The sequence below is a fragment of the Ipomoea nil genome, unplaced genomic scaffold (genome assembly GCF_001879475.1).
Source record: "Ipomoea nil cultivar Tokyo-kokei standard unplaced genomic scaffold, Asagao_1.1 scaffold1596, whole genome shotgun sequence".
NCBI lineage: Eukaryota > Viridiplantae > Streptophyta > Magnoliopsida > Solanales > Convolvulaceae > Ipomoea > Ipomoea nil.
In genome coordinates this window covers 1747471-1759497 of record NW_017618024.1, presented here as the reverse complement: position 1 = coordinate 1759497, position 12027 = coordinate 1747471, and the positions used below count along the sequence as shown (strand labels likewise).

Genomic DNA, 12027 nt, shown 5'->3' with positions numbered 1-12027 from the left:
TCTTTTAACAAATCAATTCGTCAAAGTCTTTACTTCAAGAATGGACAAGGATGTATTAAGAATGTATGTTTGTATTAGAAACACACAGAACTTGGGCCAATCATACTTTCAGTCCATCTCCCAACACTCACAACCTTGTTGCTTTGAATCCAAGAATACATTTCTAAATTCTTACTAAGTAAATATAATACAGCACCTATAACCAAGGGAATAAGGCATTCGGGTTCAGTTGCTTGTGTAGATTCATCAATGAGCACCTATAAACATGATCAAGAAAAGTATATCACAAACAACATAAAAACAGAACCATTGGTTCACACAACCTGCTGAGCATTAAGGAAAGAAAAATATGAGCAATAGAATATAATACTAATATGAGCAAAATAACAATATAATAAGTAGTGATTGAAATGAAAAAATAAAACAGGAATCAATACAACCTTGTGACGACAGATTTGGTGAAGAAATCAGCAAACTGAGAATCATATCATGAGAGTGCAGTGCTTCATGAACTGCATATCAATCGAAACAATCTCTCCCCCACAACAAAGCATTTGACAAGCAGCGATAAACACAGGCAGTAATAAAATACTTATGCATGTGCTATATATAAAAAAGAGCAGAACAACAAAATAAATACTTATGTGTGTAACACCCCGTGTTACGACCCCTAAGATCAATTAAATCATTTAATCAATTACCCAAAAGAGAGGATTAAATCACAATAATTAATTAGGAAAGGCCCACCATAGTCCACGGGCCCTTATCCCTAAACCCAATCCTTAGTCCCAAAAGAAATAGAACTAGCAAGCCCATAATATTAGTTCCTAACTAGGACTTCTAATTATATAAATAGGGGACTTATGAGGCACCTAGAAACCCCCCACCACAGGAATAACGCCCACCACCCCAAAGAGCTCCAAGAACCCCCCTAGAAGAAATCAAGAAAGCAAGAAAGCTTAAAGAGAGACCCTTCATAACCAAGGAATTAATTAAGGCTAAGAGGTAACCCATGTCTCAACAAAACCTATTTTCATAGTTATGATTTCCCCCGTAGGATTTCCCCATATTATTGTGTATTGATGTTTTATGATATTATTATTGATGATTGATGGGATAATTCCATGGGTGATCTTGATATTGGGAGATTCTTGATAACTATGGTGTTCTTAACGATTACGTGGAGTTCTTGATGATTATATGGTGTTCTTGATAATTGTATGACGTTCTTGATGCTTATGTGTTATTTATACCGAATCTTGTAAATTAGAAGGCGAACCGTATTCTTGTTGTTATAAAAGTAATTAGAACCCTAGGTTATATCGTGGAATTCGTATGGTATTATTCTTGGTATATTGGGTGGGATTTCACATGATTGGGGGTTTATAGGGTCTAGAAAAGCATGATAGGTTATGTGTCGTTTGATTCTTGATTTTGATCCGTTAAATCGTCTACGTGTGTTGCCAATTGCGTTTAAAAGTGTCCAAGCATGGTCTCGGGTTCCACGAAGGTTCCCGGGGCGTTTTTGGTGTTAATGAGTCAGTGGGGGGTAGGTGGGGGTAGGGGACCCGCCACCTACCCGCGGTCAAAAGAGGGCAGTTCCGGCAGCGGGCGGGCAGCTGCCCGCCGGCGACCCGCTGCCCAGAACAGTGTTACCGGCGGGCAGCCGGCGGGTGGCCCCCCACCCACCGGCTACCCGCTGGAAATTCCCACACTTGGGACCCCGACTTCCCCGTTTGATGTTTCCCCGACCCCCGTGGTGTCCCAACGGACTCCGTCTATCGTGCCTATGTCTAGTTTGATGTTTCGGGTACCGTTCGTAGGTTGTATGAGTCTTATATATTGCATGCTAGTTGAATTGGTATCCTGCTGACCTAGGTGAAAGGAGTATGAACCCCTTAGGACCATTCTTAGTATGTGAAGGATCACGCATAGGTTTTGTTATACGTTTTCTCCCCCTTCCCAATGTGTTAATGTGGGTTGCATGTGCTTGCTATGTGTTATGTGTGCATTTCACCCCGATTTGGTTGAGATCAATCGGGCTATACGGGCAGTCGGGTGGGCTGAGAACCATACCGGCTATTAACCAGGCTGGTAGAGACCGGTCAGGTATATAAATATTATATAGGACTAAGTTCCACTATACGGGCAGTCGGATGGGCTGAGAACCATACCGGCTATTAACCAGGCTGGTAAAGACCGGTCAGGTATATAAATATTATATAGGACAAAGGTCCACTATACGGGCAGTTGAATGGGTTGAGAACCATCCCAACTGTTAACCAGGCTGGTAAAGACCGGTCAGGTATATAAATGTTATATAGAACTGCGGTTCATTAGTCGGTTGCGATCGACTCCTCCGTAAGGTGAGACGGGGCAGGGTGCTGCGGGGCCGTGTCAGCGCTATATGCGCTGACCCTCATGTATGGGCATGCGATTGGTCCTGTGGCGCCAACAAAGTGTGCTATGTGATGAGATACGGATGAGTTGTGTTTATGAGTATATTCGGGGATGTGACTATGGGATTTATGCTGGGGATTGTTTATGTTGGGTTATGATTATTAATCGTGCTCAGCTTTATTTGTCCTGCCTGTTGTGGATTGTATACGCTTGTTATAACTGTTGCTTGTGTCTAGCCTATCTGTCGAGTCATTCCCGGTTTTAAAAGCTAGAGTCTCGTAGGATATATCTTCATGCTTTAAAATGGTTTTCGTATATCTATCTCTATATGTATTGTATTTCAACGCGTTGGAGTGGGTTACCAGCATCTCTCGCTGAACAGATATATTTGGCTTTCAGGCACAGACGAGTAGTTCACTGGAGCGCGTTAGAAGCTTGGACGTAGCTTAGATAGTTTTTTCCTTTCGGCCTGCGTGCCATGATTTAGTACTGATACTATTTGAGGATATTAGACAGTTAGCCTGTGCACCTGAGTTCTCTAGCTCAGGTGTGGCATAGCACCCCATACTCTTGTACTATGTTTTGGGATTCAACGAGATTTCACCTTTATTTTATAAGTTTTAAATATCCTGAAAATCTGGGGTGTTACAGTTGGTATCAGAGCCTAAGTTTGACCCTAGGATAAGACTCTTAAGACTGGACTTTAGGACAATAGGCTCGAACTCTAAGTATCTAGGAACATAAGATTCAGGAATCTTAGGACACGCGGTGAGATTGTGAAACCTACACATAACCTCCCTTACCTGGAGAAAAACTTTCCCCTAAGAAGGACCCCAAGCCCCAATTTAACGCTCTTATAAACATTGACCCAGGAAGACGACAACATGGCACCCAACAGAAGACAATCAAGGACTCCGGAACCCGCCACGCACGACCCCCTAACCCAAACGCTACAACAACTAACACAAGTCGCCCAAGCACTAAGCGACGTGGCTCTCCGCAACGCCAGGCCCCCACCACCTCCGGCGAACGCAAACGCAGACTTCGCCCGACAAGTCTCTAACCACCGACCACCCATGTTCTCAGGAGAAGAGGATCCCGTAATCCTGGAAGAATGGATCCGAACCCTTGACAAAATTCTCGGGTTAGTAGAATGCCCAGAAGAACGCCGCGTGGAGATAGCCTCGTTCTACTTCGGACACGAGGCCGATCTCTGGTGGATCCACGAGGGTCCCACTTACCAACAAGAACCAGGGTTCAACTGGGAACAACTCAAAACGCAACTACGAGAGAGATTCTATCCAACACACGTGAGAGCCTCCATGTACGAAGAGTTTCTCCATCTAAAACAAGGGACAACTACCGTTATGGAATACCACAAACGATTCCTTGAACTAGCACGCTTCGCACCCGAACTAGTCCCCACCGAGGTAACCAAAATAGAGAGATTCGTATTGGGCCTCAACTTTGAAGCCCGAAAAGCACTAGTGGTAAGCAGACCTCGGACTCTCAACGAGGCTTACTCCAGTGCCGCTAATCTCTACCGAATCCAACTACTCCAACGCGGGGTTCAGGAGCAAATGCGAAAGAGGAACCCCGGAGGAGGGGCACCACCAGTAAAAAGGACAAGAAGCGACGCCAACACAAGACCAAGTAACATGACCAACCAAAGGCCACCTCCGTGGAACAACGACGCTAGCGCCAGGAGCTTTCCTTGCCCGAAATGCAACAAGAACCATAGAGGCAAGGATTGCATGGGCAAACCCTTGCGATGCTTCAACTGCGGAGAGGAAGGACACAAGGCCTTCCTTTGCACCCAACCCCAAAGACCACGCACTGCCACCATGGGACAACATGGGGGCACCGCTCATCAAGGAAACTACGACGCTCCCCGAAAAATATTCGTCATGAGCCGCACTCAAGCCGACCTCGGGAACGAGAGCAATCTCGAGGAAGGAAACCCAAGCCCAGAAGACGAGGACCCCGCAAGCCCCGTGGGAGAAAGCCAAGAAGACGAATTCTGTCTAGGTTAGGTTGGCAATTTCTTGTAATAACCCTCGTGGTAGAACTACTTATTTAGCTTAATTATTTCGAAGATATTATAAATAAAAGATCAGTTCAAAATTCGGTCTTATTTACGGGGGGGGGGGGGGGGGGGGGGGTAGAACTAAAACTATGCAAACTAGCCAAATCTCACCACTAGAAGACAAAAGAAGGAAAAAGACAAGGGCCCCATCATCATAGGGCCTAGTGTTGCCAATGAGAATTGAACTCTTAACCTTCCACTTAAGGGACAAAACTCTAACCACTAGCCCATGAGTGTTTCTTGAAACTTTAAGGGAACACTCCCTTGTTAAAGCCCCTACAATCCCTAAAACCCCACAAAATCCCCAAATCAAAAACACTTCTTCTTCTTCCCTTTCTCCTTCTTCTTCTCCACTCCCTTCCCTACTTTCCCTCACACCCCTCGCCGCACCCCACCGGAGGAACCCCCCAACCGCTCGACGTCCCCACCAAGCCTAACGCTGCCGCCGGTCAACCTTTCCCCGCCGGTCCCACGCCGCCGCACCAGCACCCCGCCACCTTCACCCGGCGAACACCCAGCCGCCGCTCTTCGCCCAAGCACCCGTCACCACCCCTCGCCGAGCCACCTCCTCCCCTCGCCAGGCCACCACCGGAGCATAGCTCACCGCCGCCCACCTTGCCGCACGAAAAAAAAAAAAAAAAAAAAAAAAAACGCACTACCGGAGCCCCCACCGGAAAAGTCGCCGGAAAAGCCACACCACCGGAGCACTCGCCTGAAAACGCCACTTGAAAGGAAAAGAAAATGCCGAAAAAGCCCCTCGGAACCCGCACCCCGGAATGGAGCAACACCGATTACACCGTGATCGGAGGTAAAGCCCCTGACATGCTTAAACACCAAGGGCTTTTGGATACGTACCTCACCATCAAGGGGGATACGTACCCCGAATTGGTGAAAGAATTCTACCAACACCTTGTGGCCACCAAACGGGGTGACAAGGTAGAAGTCACCACCAAGGTCCGTGGCAAGGAAATTGTGCTTTCCGAGGGCCGTTTGGCCAAACTCTTGAAATTGACCACCACGGGTGTGTCAAACTACGACCGAAAGGGGTGGATCGATACCCAACACACGGGGTACAAGGACTACCTCGGGTACCTACTCGGGAAAGAGGACGGGTTCACCTCGGCCACGCGACCCAACCAGAAGTGGCTATCGGCGGAGCAAAAGATATTGGTTATGATTGTAACCGATAGCCTCTTGCCCACCAATAATAAGAGCAAGGACGTAGGGAGCTTAGAATGCACCTTTGCCTATCTACTGAAACATCAAATCAAGTTCAACATGCCGGCACTCATGCTGAAACACATGGAGTTTTGCAAGACAAACAATCGTCTTAGCCTACCCTACGGGATGATCCTAACTTGGATCATGGAGAAAAAGGGGGTGGACCTAAGCCACACCGAGGTAAAGACCGCAAATGGCATGGTCTTTAACGCCCAAAACCTACGCCGCAATGACATCTACTACACCGAGGGAGGACATTACCTCACCCTCGAAGAAATCTGCCAAAAACCCGAGGATGAACGAACATAATTGGTCGACCAACTAGACATCTCCAACAAAAAGCTCAAACGGGCTATGCAAGATTGCGGAGTTCTAGAGGGAAATGAGGATCAGGAGGAGGATGACGAGCCCAATCCAACAGTGCAACCACGATCAGGAGGAAATCCAAGGGAACAAAACGAGGGCTCAATCAATGAACGCATACTCGCACAGCTCAACCGGCAAAACCAAATCATGGAGGAAGGATTCTCATCCTTGATCCGTACGACACGCACACTCGATCAGAGGGTGGCGGCGATCGAGACCACCTTGGGCACTCGCGGGGCATCCAGCTCAAGAGCAGGAAACCAAGGTAAACCTAAAACCCTTCTATCACAACACCACCAGGAATCCAGTCTACCGCAGCTAAGGCAAAACGTGGGGCCACATTCCTAACCAGGAGGCCAAGATGCGGGATGCCTAGGGGTGAAAGAGTGGATTGACACACCGGGCTTCGGGGACGAAGCCCCCCGTAAGGGGGGGAGAGTGTAACACCCCGTGTTACGACCCCTAAGATCAATTAAATCATTTAATCAATTACCCAAAAGAGAGGATTAAATCACAATAATTAATTAGGAAAGGCCCACCATAGTCCACGGGCCCTTATCCCTAAACCCAATCCTTAGTCCCAAAAGAAATAGAACTAGCAAGCCCATAATATTAGTTCCTAACTAGGACTTCTAATTATATAAATAGGGGACTTATGAGGCACCTAGAAACCCCCCACCACAGGAATAACGCCCACCACCCCAAAGAGCTCCAAGAACCCCCTAGAAGAAATCAAGAAAGCAAGAAAGCTTAAAGAGAGACCCTTCATAACCAAGGAATTAATTAAGGCTAAGAGGTAACCCATGTCTCAACAAAACCTATTTTCATAGTTATGATTTCCCCCGTAGGATTTCCCCATATTATTGTGTATTGATGTTTTATGATATTATTATTGATGATTGATGGGATAATTCCATGGGTGATCTTGATATTGGGAGATTCTTGATAACTATGGTGTTCTTAACAATTACGTGGAGTTCTTGATGATTATATGGTGTTCTTGATAATTGTATGACGTTCTTGATGCTTATGTGTTATTTATACCGAATCTTGTAAATTAGAAGGCGAACCGTATTCTTGTTGTTATAAAAGTAATTAGAACCCTAGGTTATATCGTGGAATTCGTATGGTATTATTCTTGGTATATTGGGTGGGATTTTACATGATTGGGGGTTTATAGGGTCTAGAAAAGCATGATAGGTTATGTGCCGTTTGATTCTTGATTTTGATCCGTTAAATCGTCTACGTGTGTTGTCAATTGCGTTTAAAAGTGTCCAAGCATGGTCTCGGGTTCCACGAAGGTTCCCGGGGCGTTTTTGGTGTTAATGAGTCAGTGGGGGGTAGGTGGGGGTAGGGGACCCGCCACCTACCCGCGGTCAAAAGAGGGCAGTTCCGGCAGCGGGCAGCCGGCGAGCGGGCAGCTGCCCGCCGGCGACCCGCTGCCCGGAACAGTGTTACCGGCGGGCAACCGGCGGGTGGCCCCCCACCCACCGGCTACCCGCTGGAAATTCCCACACTTGGGACCCCGACTTCCCCGTTTGATGTTTCCCCGACCCCCGTGGTGTCCCAACGGACTCCGTCTATCGTGCCTATGTCTAGTTTGATGTTTCGGGTACCGTTCGTAGGTTGTATGAGTCTTATATATTGCATGCTAGTTGAATTGGTATCCCGCTGACCTAGGTGAAAGGAGTATGAACCCCTTAGGACCATTCTTAGTATGTGAAGGATCACGCATAGGTTTTGTTATACGTTTTCTCCCCCTTCCCAATGTGTTAATGTGGGTTGCATGTGCTTGCTATGTGTTATGTGTGCATGTCACCCCGATTTGGTTGAGATTTCACCTTTATTTTATAAGTTTTAAATATCCTGAAAATCTAGGGTGTTACAATGTGTGTGTATCAAGTAGGTAGTTACCTCTGTAACTATCAAGTAGGTAGTTACCTCTATAACTTAATGGAGTGTCAACTACAACCACTTCCAGCATTAATCTTCAAAAGCCAAACAATTAGCATGCCTATTGATCTAATATCAACGACACTTACCACATAAAATATTGCTAGTGAAGCCACACTAACAAAACATCATATTTTTCAGTTTTTATCATATCCATGCACAAATAACATAAATAACATGTACCAATACTCACATCAGGCCATTTATGAAAGATTTATATGAGAAAATGAGAAATTACCAAAAACTTAGCAAGTCATAGAACAGGTTTTGAAGTTTAACAACATTACATATTCCATTGATTCAACAAGCCTCATTATATGTGGTTCTTCCCTTTCTTTCCACCTTTTTCGCACACTAGAAAGGCAAGGAAGGATATTAATCTTCATGAAGCTATTAATCAAAGTCATTTTGGAGACCTTGGAATCACCAGCGCCGGTGGAGGATATGAGCTTGGATTCGAGGAGCTTAAGGATGCCATCGCAGATTTTGGAGAGCTCATTCTCGATCTTGGATCTGTAGTCGCGAATAGCGTTGACGTGGTCCTTGTTTCCCCTCGTTGAGAGGCACTAAAAAAATTTAAAGGATGTACCTTGCGGCGACCGAGGAGAATGGTGGCGACCGGCGAGCTTGCGGCAATGGGCGACGGCGAGACCGGCGGCAACCAGCGAACGACGATGGTAGAAGAGAATAGCAACATCGGACTCGGAGAATAGAGAAAGAGAAGAAGGCAGAGGTGGTAGGTGTTAATACATGTTATATTATATAGTTTTATATTTCTTTATTTGTGTGGTTTAGTTTGTGTTGACCTGAGCTCTCTATTAGTTAGGAGAGTCTCACGTTAACTTACCTTTTATCTGATTGTATTTGCGTTCAGTTACAACTAATCAAAAGATTTGAATTCTCATTTGGTATCAGATAGGGTAGATCCTCTTTCTCTCTCCCCACCTCAAACCACCACCGTCACGGCCAACATGTCTTCGCATTCATCAGAGAGAACCGTCACAGCCGGTGGCTCCCCGTCGCCGGCGACCGGCGTCTCTCTCGCCGGAGCTCATCATCACGTCTCCATGAAGCTCAACAGCCGGAACTTCCTGTTTTGGCGTACTCAGCTTGTCCCATTCCTCCGGGGGCAGGATCTACTGGGCTATGTCGACGGATCGATGCCGTGTCCATCGCCAACAGTCGCGGCTACCGCTTCCGGCGAGTCGGGCTCCGGTGCGACAACGAATGCGGTCGTTCCCAACCCCGCGTATAAGGCCTGGGTCTTGCAAGACCAGTCCATTCTCTCCATGCTGATCTCCTCCATGTCCGACGAGGTTCTCCACTTGGCAGTCGGACGGGAGACAGCGGCGACGGTGTGGCAGTCGATCACTTCATCGCTTGGTTCATCCACCGAAGCGAGATGTCTCAGCCTCTTAGGCCAATTCCAGACGCTGAGACAAGGCAACCAGTCGACGGCCGAGTATCTGGGACGCGCGGAGGTTCTCGTCGAAGCGTTGGCGCAAGCCGGACGGCCGCTGTCATCCACCGAGCAGAACCTCTATGTTCTGCGCGGTTTGCGTCAAGACCTGAGAGTCTTAGCCGCTTCATTAACCGCCACCAACAGAGCTGTGTCTCTACCGCAACTGGCCGACTTCTTGACTGCTCAGGAATTCATCATCTCTGATGATTATTCGACCGGGGCAGACGGCAGTGGCGGCCACCCTCCGGCGGCTTTATATGCTGGGCGTGGTCGTGGATCCAGCGGAGATGGCGGGCGGAATTCCTCGGGTCAACAGTGGCGTGGTGGACGGAGCAGCAACGGCGGTAGGAACAATCGGGGTCGAGGTGGCCGGAATAATCGTGGTGTTCCACGATTCCAGATCTGCCGTGCTCAAGGCCACACGGCGGTGTACTGCTACAAGCGATACACGACACAACCGCCGGCAGAAGCCCATGTTGCCACCGCCGGCGAGACTCCGGTGACTCCCGCGGCTACGTCGGCGACGGATGGTACCCGGACACCGGTGCTACCGCGCACGCTACGCCGGACGCAAGCATGATGTCCCGCTCGGATGAGTACAATGGTCCAGATGTGCTACGAGTCGGGAACGGCGCAGGTTTGGCTATCACCCGTGTCGGTCATGCATCGATCCCGTTCGTGTCAAAATGTTTAAATCTATCTAATGTGTTATATGTTCCGCGTCTGTCGGTCCCCTTACTTTCTGTACAAAAATTTACAAAAGAAAATGGTGTTTATTTTGAATTTCATAATGATTGTTTTATTGTGAAGGATTCCAACACCAGGGACATTCTGCTTAAGGGACTGACTTCCGGGGGATTATACAAGCTTCCGTTGTCAAACACTTCGTTTGCGTTCGTCAGTTCCCGGGCCACATCAGATGTTTGGCACCGCAGGCTAGGTCACCCGCATGGGGTTGTTCAGAAACACATTCTAAAAGAGTGTCCAGTTTCGTCGAATAAGTCAAAATCCGCGGAGTCCTGTACGGCTTGTCACCTCGGTAAGTCGTCTCGGTTCAAGTTAGATAGGAATCCTAAATCTAGCTTGAATGTTTTAGACTTAATTTTTACTGATGTATGAGGCCCCGCTCCAGTAGTTTCTTCTAGTGGTAATCGCTACTTTTTATTGTTTGTAGACGATTACTCCCGGTACTGTTGGTTTTATCCGTTACGGGTAAAATCTGATGTTTATAAAATGTTTGAATTGTTTCAGGTGTTGGTAGAGCGGCAATTCTCGCGCTCTATCAAATCTGTCCAGTCGGATTTAGGGGGTGAATTCAGAAAATTACACACAATATTCCAAACTTTGGGTATCCAACATCGGCAGTCATGTGCGTACACACATGAACAAAACGAGCGAGTGGAGCGCCGCAACAGGCACATCGTCGAAACGGGTCTTGCTCTACTCGCTGAAGGCTCAGTACCACTTGATTACTGGGACTTCGCCTTCGAAACTGCCACATGCCTAATAAACTATCTCCCTACTCCTGTGTTAAACTTTGATAGTCCTCACTCTCGCCTACACAAAGTGTCTCCTCCATACACGTTTCTTCGAATTTTCGGGTGCCTGTGTTATCCCTACCTTAGGCCATATAATCGGCACAAGGTGGAATACTGCTCAGCACCCTGTGTCTTCCTTGGCTACCCCCCCCCCCCCCCCGTCTTTTAGGGGATATAGATGCATGGACCGTACAACTGGAAAGGTGTATATCTGTCGCCACGTTCGGTTCGACGAGACGGTGTTCCCTTTTAAAGTTAGATCACCCGTCTCGTCTACACCGCCTGCCTCATTGCCGTGGGCATCCGGGCCCATAGTCACACGACTTGCCCCGATAGCCCCAACAACCAGCATCATACCGGTGCAAGAGGTTGAACCCGTGCCCTTAGCGTGTGAACCCCCGCCTCAAGCTGTCACGGCACCACCTCGTGCCCGAACAAAAAGGCGAAGTACCGAGCCCCAAGACCGTGGTCATGTGATGCGTCTTCGTCATCAGACTCGGGGCACGGATGAGCAGGTGAGCATCTAGCCATTAATGTGCAATCCAACTATCAGCTTAGGCTTTTAGTTGAGATGGAGCACATGCTTCAATTTGGTATCAGAGCCAGACCAAAGGTTAAGGGTTCGAATCTCAACGTCACTCATAAGCGATAACGGTTTACCGGTCCACGTGTTGCTTGGAACCCACCGCACACGTAAGGGGACCTGTGAGCATCTAGCCATTAATATGCAATCCAACTATCAGCTTAGGCTTTTAGTTGAGGACTATGATTCTATTATCGCATTTATTATCAGCGTCCAAAGTGTGAGACCTTGGGACGCTGATAATTTTTCTAAAAACGCGGTGTGACAACTCGCGTCCAAAGTTTGATAACTTTGGACGCAGGTTGTCTTTAATTTAAAAAAAAAATAGTAACATTTAAATTACAAAAATTACACCGCCCTTCATTTTAGGCGTCCAAAGTTTAAACTTTGGACGCGAATTGTTAGATTTTTTTGATCT

General features: G+C 47.4%; 1 long non-coding RNA gene across 1 annotated transcript; it reads right to left on the bottom strand.

The window, feature by feature from the left end:
- Nucleotides 1–257: 257 nt before the first annotated feature.
- On the bottom strand, nucleotides 258–8163 carry LOC109190983. The gene is made up of 3 exons (XR_002055844.1): nucleotides 7997–8163; nucleotides 441–603; nucleotides 258–323 (listed from the first exon to the last, which is right to left on the bottom strand). It is a non-coding gene; the product is annotated as an uncharacterized LOC109190983 (long non-coding RNA).
- Between the last annotated feature and the right edge of the window lie 3864 nt (nucleotides 8164–12027).